Raw genomic sequence first — 12,875 nt, 5'->3', positions numbered from 1 at the left:
CTGGTGTTACTCCTGAGCCTGCCACAACAGGACCCCACACCCCATCTCCAACTCCCTGAGACCACCACCACCACCTATCACTTTTAAAGCTCTGCCAGACACCGCAGGCTGGTGGCCACCTTAATACTGAGGTTACCCCAGAACTGGGGACCGTGAGGCGCCATGGCTGTCGCCCCTTGCTCTCCAGGCTCCCCACTGCCCACTTGAAAACCCGAAGGTCCGGATGAGAGCACCTGCTGGCCTTCGTGGTGAAGCAGGGCTGGCGGAGGGACGGACCCCGGTCAGGAATGTCACACCTAGGCTCCATATTCCCAGCTGCTGTGCGACATTCCTGACCGGGCTTTGGAATCTCCAGCCAGCGTGCATGGCCAGCTCCGGTGTTTGGGGGGGGGGGGGGGGGCAGGGCGCTGCCTGCTTTGTGCCCATTCGGGAGGAAAGAGTGAGAAGCCAAGAGAGCACCAGCCTGCTCTTCTTCCCAAGTCGTACTCTGAGACCCGCCACTGTGCTCCCAGTCAGCGGCTCTCTCTCTCCCCCGTGTCCTGCCCTGTCCTCTCGGCCCGTGCTCAGGTCAGGCAGACTGGGGAGGGACCTAACCCGAGCCTCTTGTGTTACAGTCGGGGTGCTGCGTTATCTTGGGGCAAGGGTCAGTCTTAGTATTTAAAATGTCCCTCTGTTGTGCCAGGTCTGCAGCAAAGTATGTTGTATTCCGTCACCAGGCCGAGAAACGTAATCTGAGGACAATGTGGACCGGCACCGGAACCAGGGGTTCTCCTTGTTACTTGTCCTTTCTGTACCCTGTGATTGTATCACTGTTACCTAGATTTTTCTCTGTTTCCTTTTGTGTTATCCTCTTTATTTATTACTTCGGTAAACGTGCACACTGCCCTACCAGTTAAGCTTCTTGCTCCTGCAGAGAGAAAGTGGACCGGGCAGCTCTGAATGTGTGGGGCTGCTCTCCCAGTCTGCGAAGGCGGCTGGCACCGGATGAAAGCATCGCAGGCAGCAGGATGTGCTGCACGTAGCCTCTTTAAAGCAACAATGAAGCAATTCCCCCCCCCCCCCCTTCATTGTCTTCCAGGAGAGCTGCGTTGCTCGGAAGCTTTCATGTTTGCAGCAGATGAAAATATCTGTATAGTAATGCGGCGGATTTTACTTCTAAGCACATCTTCTCAAAGTATTTGCCTTGGGAGCAGCTCCCGTGAAGGATTCCGTTTGTATGAGTAATTCTATACAGTCCTTGGAGTACTGCTATTAAGGGGATCCCATGGCAATGTTGCATTACATTTATTTATTTTTTTCAGCTGTGCGTTTCCTTTGTTTTGTTTTTTTTTATTTGCTACAGGACACCGTTGTGTTAATATTTTTTTTCTCTGTTTATCTTTTTATAACACTGATCTGAAAGCACTCGACACATAGCATCCATTTCTGAAATCACGGAGGACTGGCTCTGTCTACATAACAGTTGCTCTAAAAAAAAAAAAAATTCCTGGATGGAGTTTTGAGGTTCCAGAGAGCTCATGAAAATGCTGCAGACGCCTTTTAATCTGGGCCACTGCTTTAATGCAAATCAAGGACCTCAGAACTGCTGCAGAGGGCGCCACCAGCTGGCCAAGAGAAGGAGTGCAGGCACTAGCCAGTGGCCTCGGTGGATCTGGCTTTGCACTAGTAACATTTGTGCAAAGAAACACAGCCCAGGGCTTGAAGGACTAACTCCCCCCGCCGCCAGATTGTGTTCATGGCGGGGGGGGGGGGGGGGGCGGGGGACGACACTTGGTGCATGGGCTCCCAGCTTCCCAAGTCTGAAAGAAATGCTGGTACAAGTCGGAGATAACTGGCAATTCTGTGAACTTCTCTTTACTCCCTTCGTCCTTTCAACCTACTGCAGTAAAATCTCCCGTTATTGAATGCAAAATGCCTTCTTTGGCCCTGAACTAGAAAGGCAATTTAGGGTGGAAAGAAACCCAGCTAACCTGGTGAAAGAAACCTGAAAAACTGCTTTTGTGGACTCATCACCTATAAAACTGCCCCTGTTTTATTTCTTAGTATAATTAATGCAAACCCTTCGCTTGTTCCCTCATTGTTTTGAATTAATGTTTCTAGGCGAGTAAGGTAGTGTAAATGATGATAAATCACCAGTGGAGAAATAGCCTGGTGCAGGTTTTGCCCCCCTTCTTCCCAGCAGAAGCCCCTGCGTTCTTGCCCCTATAGTGCACATCTGGATAATCTAGGGTGGGGGGGGGGGGAGAGAGAGGCTTCACCTCAAAACCCTGACACACAGGCAGCTCAACTCCAGGACACCTATGGAAGCGTAAGGAAAATACCCATCAATGGGGGAAAAAAAACAACGATTTTGGGAAATAAGATTTCAAAGATACAAATTAAAAAGCAGTATTTACTGCACACAGTTTAATTTATTCTCCCTACACCCCCAATCCATTGTTTCTACCATAAAACTAAGTAGACACTTCCCACTGGCTGCTGGACACCATGGTCGCCTTCCTAAAATATATCAAGATGCTTTGCAAGCTGTGATACATTAAACTGGACCCATGAAAGAATTATCCAAAGCTGTTGCAGGTCACAAACTTTCAAGACCACACATCTGGAGACAGGACTGTGCAGTCCCTAAAGTGCATGCACTGCCATATTCTTGGGTTATTATGCTGACCAAGAAAAAGTATCCAACCTAGTAGAGAATCCAGGCTGCTCCAGGACCAGATTTATTTATTTATTTATTTAAAGAATTTATATACCGGGGTTCCTGTATAGTATACATATCACCCCGGTTTACAAGGAACCAAAACTATCGCTAAGGAACCGTAACTATCGCTTCATTTAGCGGTTTACATTAAACATTTAGCGGTTTACATTGAACATAGTTAATTTGAGAAAACATAAATAAACATAAATAAACATAAATAAACATAAAATAGTTAATTTGAGAAAAGGTATATAATATAAGCTGGGGAAGATACGGAGGATATGAAATGCCTTTTTTCTTGCTCATTAGTTCTATGGGAAAGCTTGTTCGAACAACCAAGTCTTAAGTTTCTTTTTAAATGTAGCGTGGCACGGTTCAAGGCGAAGGTCCGGAGGGAGCGAGTTCCAGAGAGAAGGGCCCGCTGTGGATAGAGCACGTTTCCTGAGGGAGGATTTCGCCTGTTGTGTGGTTAGTCTGTACTGATATGCGCTTCTAGTTGGTTTCACTGATGTGTGTAGCTGAATTTGAAATGTTAAATTGAGTGGAGCGATATTATGTAAGGCCTTATGTATCATCATTAAGGACTTGAATTGGATCCTGTATTTTATCGGGAGCCAGTGTAGATGATGCAGGATTGGGGTGATATGGTCTCTTTTTTTGGCATTTGAGAGAATTCTTGCCGAGGCATTCAGGACCATCTGAAGTGGTTTTGTGGTGCAAGCTGGTAGGCCAAGGAGGAGAGAGTTACAGTAGTCCAGTTTTGGGAGTATGATGGCTTGTAGAACCATGCGGAAATCTCTGTACAGAAGGAGTGGTTTTAGTTTCTTTAAGGTTTGTAGTTTAAAGAAACATTCTTTTGTTGTGTTATTGACGAATTTGTTGAAGCTGAATCCACTGTCTAAGATGACTCCCAGGTCCTTTACTTGTTGAGAAAAGGTATCCGGACTTTGGTTGGCGTTCGGAGGAGTGGATGGGACATAGTTTTCCGGTGCTATAATGAGGATTTCAGTTTTGTTTGTGTTTAAGACTAGGTTGAGGCTGGTGAGAAGGTTGTTGATAGCTGCGAGACATTTACTCCAGATATATCAGTGATGGGATCCATGCACAGTAAAAGATTGCTAACATTTCATGCTCTGGACACTGGGCCCACAGCACCCAGGTCGCTAGAATAATTGTTAGGGAAAAAAAAAAAAAAAAGTCGATCAAGCCGGACAAGAAATAGCCAAGACGCTGTTGTTGGCAGCTTTCTGAAAGTCCAAATTAAACATTTTCAAATTGGATGAAGCTCCGCAAGGTTTTACCCCCTTTTTGGATCATCAGAAATTGCCCCAGGATTTGAAGATGGTGAACTCTGTAAAGATGTACCCTGAGGGACCAGGCCAGAGGAAGGTCACCTTGTCAGGACTGCCCTTCTTATCCCCTCGCTTAAGTCTGCTAGACTCACACAAGTAAGGGAGCGAGCACCATCTTTGGCAGGACCCACATTATGGAATTCAATGCCTCTGGAGATAAGACTGCAGGAAAACGTCAAGCTTTTCAGAGTAAGCCTTAAAACCTGGCTCTTTAAACAGGCTTTTTACAAAGAGAATGAAGAGAGCAAATAAGAGCAGAACCCGCCACAGAGTACATAGTTTTTAATTTCCTTTCTTTCCCACCTTTAAATACACTTAAGATTGTTTTCTTTATATATGAACTGCAATAGTAACTTCAACCTAACAAAATCAATATTTAAAGTTTTATATTGAAAGAATCCTGTTACCGCATATTTTTGGCACGTTTATAATGTTTTAGCTATCCTAATTAATTTCTATCACTATAGGTGTCTTTATGTAAACCGTTGTGTGGTTAATTTACTGTATGACGGTATAGAAAAGTTTTTTAAATAAATAAAATAAATGATGTTGCAGTCTTCTCCAGTACATGGGCAGTTCACCATGCAGGCCAACAGCAGAAGGCTCTTAAGATGATGGCTTGCATTTGAGGCAGGGGGAAAAAGAGGAAAAAATCCACAGCTCTCATGAAAAGGTTACAAAAAAAGGAGAGAGTCTTCCTAACTAAAAAGAGGGAGCCTTAACCACCCTCCCCCGCTCAAGACTAGGACTCCTAGCCGCAGCGGTGGTGGAGTTCAAGTCAGTGCAAACTAGCATAGCGAGGGCTCCTGCAGAAGAGAGCCGAAGAAGCCCATAATCACACTCCGAGAAGGCTTTCTTTCCACGCTGCGGTTCTGTCCTTAGGGCAAATAATTGGACTCCGAGGCTTTTCCGGACTCACCTGCAACAGCTCCTCTGTGCAGAATGCATGACACCGTATGTGTAACACATTGCCAGGAGCAGGCTAATGACCCCAGGTGGTGCTTCAGTGTCTCATGGCAGTGAAAGGCCTAGATGACAGCTGGCGCGTCCTCCTCCTGCACCTCAACAGATCATGTAACTGCCTTCCTCGGCCCTTACCCCCAGGTAAGAGGGGCCTCGGGTTCCAGGACCGGTTCACAAAACCTGACGGAGGGGAGTAATCCGAGCCATGGAGGGGGACCCTCGACAATGGGAAATGATCTTGTTGTGTCTGCTGCACGGAGCATCCAGCTTCCCAGACACAGGCGCGCAATCCCAGCCGCTCCCCCACTTCTCGCAGAACGCGGCACCGACCCTGGGCAGCGGCATTTCTAGGCCGAAGCATTTAACGGAGCCAAAGAGACAGAGCTACGTATGGAGGGGGGAAAGCCCGTGTAACGTTTCCGCGTATCACGTTCACCCCCACGGGGGCATGCAGCACATTTTTTTTTTCCTTTTGTTTGTTTGAAAAACAAAAACCCGCATGAAGCAGGATCTCTTACCCCCTACTGGAAAAAAATCCCCAGTTCCTCAAAAACGAAAAATGTTCCTGGGCTTCCCCTGTCTCCTGGATGCCTCTTATCCCATCATTGATCTTTAAGGTCCAAACGAGTCAGGAGTGATCGCCAGTTGCTCCTTCCTTACTGGGATGCCGCCAGCCCGTCCCAGAGACGGCAGTAATTTGTTGTATGGACATTTAGTTGTACGTCTGTATAACAAAACGGCGCCTGGCACCGCCACTCACTCTTGCCCCATTTGGACTTCAAACACCAATGTGGTAGGGCAGGGAGCGGCGAGGGGTCCAGGCCAGGGTGGCCAGCTGCTCAGCGAGGAAAATGAAATACAAATTAAATTTTGTTGGTTTTGTCTTCCAAACTGAAATGGGACGTTTCATTAGATTTTCTTGTGCCCTCTCAAATGAGAGCGCGTCCCTGAGGAGCAGCGCCACTGCTCAGTCTCCTGAACCACTGCCGGGCGTGCTGCCGGGACCACAGCGATGGATTTTGGAGCACAGGACCAGGGTGCATGGGAGAAGCTGCTCGGTGCAGCGGTTACTACCCTTAGCAGAAGGCATGGAGATTACTACCCTTAACCAATAAGCCTTGATGCTTTCGATGCGACTTCAACATTGCTCCCCGCTTCGACGGCAGAGGGGGGGGGGAAAGGGGGAATTGGATTCAGATAACAACCGAGGGCCCCGACTTCCATGATCTGGGGAACTGATATGCAGGCATAAGGGAAAAAGCACAGGTCTGCTTTTGCAGCCAAGTCCTACAGGAAAGCACGTCAAGCAGCACTGTCTGAATTTTCAAGAAGGCTCATCACCCAGTAAAAATGTTGCTAATAGTAATTTTGTTATGGGTTTGACAGCTGCTTGGTTTTGATTGTAAATATTACTCCCCTTATCACAGGGCTTGGGGGATAACTGCACAGAGTGGCATTTACTACCCTTAAGAGAAACATGGGGGTAACGTGCACGGCACAGCAGATACTACCATAAGAAGCTTGCTGGGCAGACTGGATGCACCATTTGGTCCTTTTCTGCCGTCACTTGCTACTATGTCAGTTTAATGGACCCCCTCATCATCCTTGTAAGCAGTAAGGAAAAGATAAAATGCCATGCAGACAGTTTCAGGCAGGAGTGAGGAGTAGGAGGGATGTAGGCTCAGTCCTACCCTCGTCGTATCCACATCCATGATCTCCCTGCAAAACTAGCACACAGCATCCTCAGATATGGAGGAACTCTTTTATGGCAGATTTATCGCGTGGCCCATCTCCTCCCAATGGATCTCAATAGAGCAAATGTCTCGTTAATAGAAATGTGATTAAAAAAAACCCCAAAAACTGTACTTCATAATGGTTCAATCTGCCTGTCCCCCCATGGCTCATAATTGCATTAAGATCCTTAAATGACCTATATCTGAAGCAATGTTCCCTCTACATTTTTGTAGGCTGGTATGTGCAGAATGGTGTGCACAGATACTGTGTCACTTCTCTTCTGCATGCTGCATTTTCTTGTGGGCCCCGCTGACAGGGAGCATCCACCCAAAGAACGAGCCATCTTCCTAGGCTTGTCCAACTTTACTAATGGGATCGTGGGGGCCAGTCAGCCCCACCTGCCGACGCATACCTGGACCATGGGCAAAGCTTCCAATCACGGAACACTTTTTTATTTTTAGCTCGTCCCAAAACTAAACTGCTGTCCTGGTAACGGAAATGCCTTGTTTAGTTAGCGGATATTGGGAGCATTAGGATTAATTTGATGCACGCATCACTGTTCATTCTTTTACCTGTTGCACTTAGTGACATACCTAAAGCATTTGGCACCCAGGGTGAATTCTTCCTTTGTCACCCCCCACGCTCCTCCCAAAGGTTCACTCCTCCATCCCACCCCCTCAAGGATCTCCAGTTCCCCTCTCCCTCACACAGACTCCCCCTCTCTCTTGCACACAAACAATGCCCTCACGCAGTCGCGCTCTCTCTCTCTCTCTCACACACACACACAGCCAGGCTCTCACCCCCACACCCAGGTACTCATCCACACACAGGGCCTGGGCCTTGCCTTCAGCTGACAGAAGGATGAGGGTCGCTGGCAGCCATTGCGTCCTCTTCCTCTCTTTGGCTGCCAGCGGGGGTGGGATCTGCCGACGGCCATCACATTTTCTTTTTCGGCCACCAGTGACATAAGGTCATCCTTCTCTCTTCAGCTGTCAGTGGTATGGGGGTCCACTGGCAGCCTGCGTTTCCTGTTCCTCTTTTCGATGGCTGCCAAGTTGTGGGGTGGATGACAGCAGGAGTCGTGCTTATCTGAATGTCATCTCCTGCTGCCGCGGGGCTGATCTTGCGGTAAGAGCTGCGAGATTGGCCCTGGGGCAGTAGGAGATGATGTTTGGATAAACGTGACTCCTGCTGCCCAGGATGGGGTACAGAGAGGTGTGATGCTACCGATTGGATCACAGGCAGGGGTTTGGTTTATCCCTGCCTGCTCCCATCCCTGAATGGAGGTTGGAGGTGATGTAAAAGTTTTGCGTGGCCACGAAAAAAAAAGTTGTGCATGCTCACAGCTTAGAACACTGGTTCTCAACCTTTTTTCTGTTGGGTCATGCCTGACAGAAGGTTCTCACATGTGAGACACACTGGACACATGACTGTCACGGGGCTTAATGTAACTGCAAACCTTTCGCTGCCAGACACTTTGAGAACACAAACCCTTGCAAAACAAATACAAAAAAAAGTCACCTAGAACCTTGCCGTACCATACCAGCACTATCTCAAGACGCAAACAGCAATGCAAATATTATATCAAGCCCTAGAACACTAATACACCACCTACTACACCTAATACAGAACAAGCTGTACTGCTGCAAAGCCCTGCAGAAAAACTGCATGCCAGCAGAAATACTGCATCTCAGTTACGCACACAGAACACAGACAGATCCTTACCTATACAGAATAAGGGACTACAAATTAGGAACAGAAATATGCAGACAAAAATATAATAGAGAGCCCAAAAGAACAAAATACATATATGTAATGCACACTCCCAAAGATAACATACACCAATCACTAAAAATTCAAGAATTATTTTTCTACCTTTGCTGTCTGATCTTAGTTTTCTGATTGGTTGGTCCCAGGCTTTTTTTTTCCACGTTCCCTTTCTTGGTCTTTTCCCAATTCCTTTTACAGGATCTCTTTTTTTTCTTTCTATTTCTTCTCTCTCCACCTGTCTTCTTCCCTTCCTCCTTCAAACACATAGGTTCTCATTCTCACACACTATCTTTCACACACACACTCAGGCTCACATACTCACATGCTGTCTCTCTCACAAACACACTCAGGCTCTCATTCTCACATGCTCTCTCTCTCACACACACTCAGGCTCTCATTCTCACATGCTGTCTCTCACACACAGGCTCTCATTCTCACTTGCTGTTTCTCACACACACACATTCAGGCTCTCATTCTCACATGCTGCCTCTCTCATACATTCACACTGGCTCTCTCTTTCATATGCTGCCTCACTCTCACATGCTCTCTCACAAAAACACAAAGGCTCTCACATGCTGTCTCACTGAATATACAGGCTCTCACACACAGTCTCTCAACTCACTTTCACTCTCACACACACACACTCTACAGGACCTCAGCTTCCCTCTCACCTTTGGGCCTCCTCTTCTCGGGCTGCTGTGAGATTGGATCTACAGCATCCCTGCCACAGACACTGCTACTCTTCTGCATGTAAGCAGATGCTCCTCCTCCTTCCTGCCCTCGTGGCTACAGCAACATTTTTCTTCCAGGGCCGCACAGGCAGGAAGGAGAAGGAACACCTGGAGATTTGGAGGTCTTTGTTTCCTTCAGGCCATGCTGGAATGAGCTCCACCACTGCCCGCTGATCTTCCTGCTGTGTGTGGCCTCGCATGCATGCAGTTGAGAGGAAACTGTGGATGTCATCCCCCTTCAGGCTGTCTCCCGAGCGGACCGCCCCCTCGCCCTCTCCCCCTTAGTGCATCACTGATTACATTCACTACCTCATAAATAAATACATATATTTCAAAAGGACAGTATAACAAAAGCATTGTGTAAGATCTTTGGGATAGGAAACACCTTTTTGCTGACTATACTAGTGTGATTTATAGTATATGGGGCATTATGACTGGGGTAGGTGGGAGCATAGTTGGGTGTTGTGCTTACACAGAATTGTGATTTCTTGCACCTCAGTGTGAGCAACTGCCCTTGTGTTGCAGAAGGGCACCCACATTTTAAAAAATAAATGTTTTCTGGTGAGTGCTACCAAAAATGTGCATCCACTCCAGTGCCTTAGGAAATGTATTTTTGTTCCTAGTCAGATACATGGGGGCTATGTGCTCAGCACTTTTCCCATAGATGTGAAAAAGGAAAAATGCTTTGGTACATCTGGTCCATGATATCCCAAATTGTTCTATTAAAACAATATTTGTCCGTTGTCCACTGTAGCAGACAATGACCTACCAGCAGTCCGGTACCAAGGCACATGTGACCAGACACGGTAACACAACACCACAGCCGGAAAAAGCTGGAAGCTGTGGGGTAGTTATACATGGATATTTATTTTGTGGGGTGTCTGTGCTACTCTCGCGCATGAGAGTTCAGTCCAGTGGCTCAATGGCTTGTCTTCTGTACTGCTTGCTAATAGGGAGTCCTGGGTTCCACTTCTGGCTCACAGGCCAGTCCCTTGTGCTCTCACAGCCCCTATGCTGGCGGATAAACAAGCCCTACCCATACACTGCCACCCAGGACTGGGAATACTGAAATCTGCACCCTAACCCTTTGTTCTATAGAAAGACACTGCAACATTTCAATGTCTTATTGTAGCGTGTATGGTGAAAAAGTTGTGAATATTTTAGGGACTATGCAAGAAGGCTGACTAGTATATGCAGCAGAATCACCCATGGGAACACTGTGAGGCAAAGGAACTTTTAGAAGGGAGAAAAATAAAAAAGCAATGTTTTTGGCCTGGGAAGAAAGAGAATTGGAAAGCTAAAAACCTAATGAAAGAATCACATTCAACTTTATGTTCCAGCTAAGTCTTGCCGGTGCATTTTTGGATGTTCAGAAATCTGGACAATCAAAAATGTGCAATGGTCCCAAAAGTCTCAGAAAGGATGCATGATCTAGACCTTTCTCCCGACACACAACAATAATAATAGCAAGCTCCAGTTGCAACAAAATAAGATTAATTAATATATTTTACTAACGCTAATATGCTACTGCATTCCCTGGTTCACAGGGAGGAAGAACCTAGTGGTTACAGCAAGCAGCGTGCTGTGAACCAGGGAAACCAGGGTTCAAATCCCACTGCCACTCCTTGTGACCTTGGGCAAGTAACTTCATCCTCCATTGCCTCAGGTTCAAAACCTGGGCTGGCTCAGCTGGTTCCTGATGATCTGCAGATTTCTGGTAACCCTAGAGCAAGTCTTCCCAAACTTGTCCCAGCAGCCCCACAGCCAGTTGGGTTTTCAAGATATCACAATGAATATGAATTTGCATATACTGGGCCTCCAATGCATGCAACTTTATCTCATGCATATTCATTTTGGATATCCTGAAAACCCAACTGGCTGTGGGGTCACTAGGATGGGTTTAGGAAGCCCCAGTGCCCTAGAATTAGAAATCTTTGCATGGAGTTTATAAACCAAAGCACTGCTTAAAAAATATTTTGTTTTGTCTAAATTCTAAGAAATCTGGACATCCCAAAACGTGCAATGGTCCCAAAAGTCTCGGAAAGAACGCATGGCCTAATTCTTTCTCCCAACACGACCAATTCAGATATTAAATACTGCCCTGCCGCAGCACCAGTCAACCTCACGATAGAACAGGCAAGGACAAGTGACAAGATACTTAGACAAGAGCTGGCACTCATTTGCCCTTTTCACATGAAGCGTTTGCCAATGCAAAACAAATCTCACGGCTGTGCAAATAGTGAAAATCCAGCAAGGGCATTCATGAAGACCCGTTAACAGAATAGCTAGGGGAATTACAGTGAATTCTGACAGGACAAGAACTGATGCAAACTCAGTGCAGGTCATCAATAGGATCTGCCACCTCAACCAGTTCACCAGAAAGTGGTTGATCCATCACCTGCATGGAAATGTATTTCTGATTTCCATGAGAAAAAGCAGCAATGGGGCAAAATCAGGACCGGATTCCCATGTTTGGACTGACCTGTGTGAAATGGCACCCTTTAGGCAGTGCCAATCTCTTGCTTTGAGTTTGGGGCACAAAAGAAGGTGACAAGTAATTATCTTTGCACCCCAAATGTTGCTTTAGCAGTGAGGGCAAGGATGAGTTCTAATCCCCAGAGACTCTGTTACACCATGGGCAGCCAAAATTGAGACCTCATGCCCTCTGTGCCAGCATAGCCCCTCAGTTGTCACAGCTAAGGGGTTATTCAGCATGTGCCACACATAGAGAATACCCTGCAGTTATTTAAATTAACTGGTTGAGTTTGTTTGGACTGCCAAAAAGAAACTTAACAATATTTTCAAAATTCAAGTCATTGTTATAGTTTCACATCCCAAATATTTACCTGCACCCTGTAACATTCCTATCATATACGTAACTGGAGTTTGCATTAACTGCTCCACTTACTGTGCTTTATTTTAATCTTGTAAGGGTACTGTAAATTCTCTTTCAAATGCTTTTCTTGGTCAGTGGGTTGTTTTTTTAACAGGGGTCCCCCTGCTCTACATTTAATGTAGGTCATGGTTGGGCACAGATGGGACTTTTGGCTGGACTTGGAGAGAAGACAGCAATGTCTCTGAGTGTCAGAGGAAAGGTACCCCCAGAGCCAGAGATCAGGAATATGCTGGGTTTGGGGGTCACACAAAGGAATCTAGTGGGAGGGGGGGGGGAGAGGGAGTGTTGATCCTGAGGTCAAGTTAAGCTGCCATACTGGAGATCCAGGATTGATTGCCAGATCCAGCTCCTGCTCCTAGGGATAGGGATGTGGGGAGGGCAAGGGGCATCTCTCTCCCTAGGGAAGAGAGGCAGGGGTCCCAACCATTGCCTAACAGGGACACCTGCTGGGTGGCTGCCTCAGAAGCGCTTTGGAGATGGACAACAGAGGAACCCCAAGGTCCCTGTTACTAGAAAGGAGGAGTAGGAATAAAAAAAAAAAAAAAAGAGGGGGAACTAGGGTTGCTATCACTCCAAACAGGCTGATCCAGTCCCGGTTTTGCCTCATTGCATGCATGGATTTGGAGCTCTGAATATCCCACTAAGAAAATCAAAGCTACATCTCCGTGGGAGCCTTGGAGGCAAAACCGGGACAGGCTCAGCCTGTACGCGTGGCCTGGGTTGAGACG

The 12,875-nt window shown here is 46.8% G+C and overlaps 1 protein-coding gene across 3 annotated transcripts in view; it reads right to left on the bottom strand.

The window, feature by feature from the left end:
- Positions 1 to 12,875, bottom strand: part of LGR6 (leucine rich repeat containing G protein-coupled receptor 6) — a 168,737-nt gene that overhangs the window by 155,310 nt on the left and 552 nt on the right. The gene's annotated exons all lie outside the window — the stretch shown is intronic.

This window comes from Rhinatrema bivittatum, chromosome 12, assembly GCF_901001135.1.
Source record: "Rhinatrema bivittatum chromosome 12, aRhiBiv1.1, whole genome shotgun sequence".
Lineage (NCBI taxonomy): Eukaryota > Metazoa > Chordata > Amphibia > Gymnophiona > Rhinatrematidae > Rhinatrema > Rhinatrema bivittatum.
Note: the sequence above shows the minus strand (reverse complement) of the source record. Positions and strands in the feature narration are given on the sequence as shown.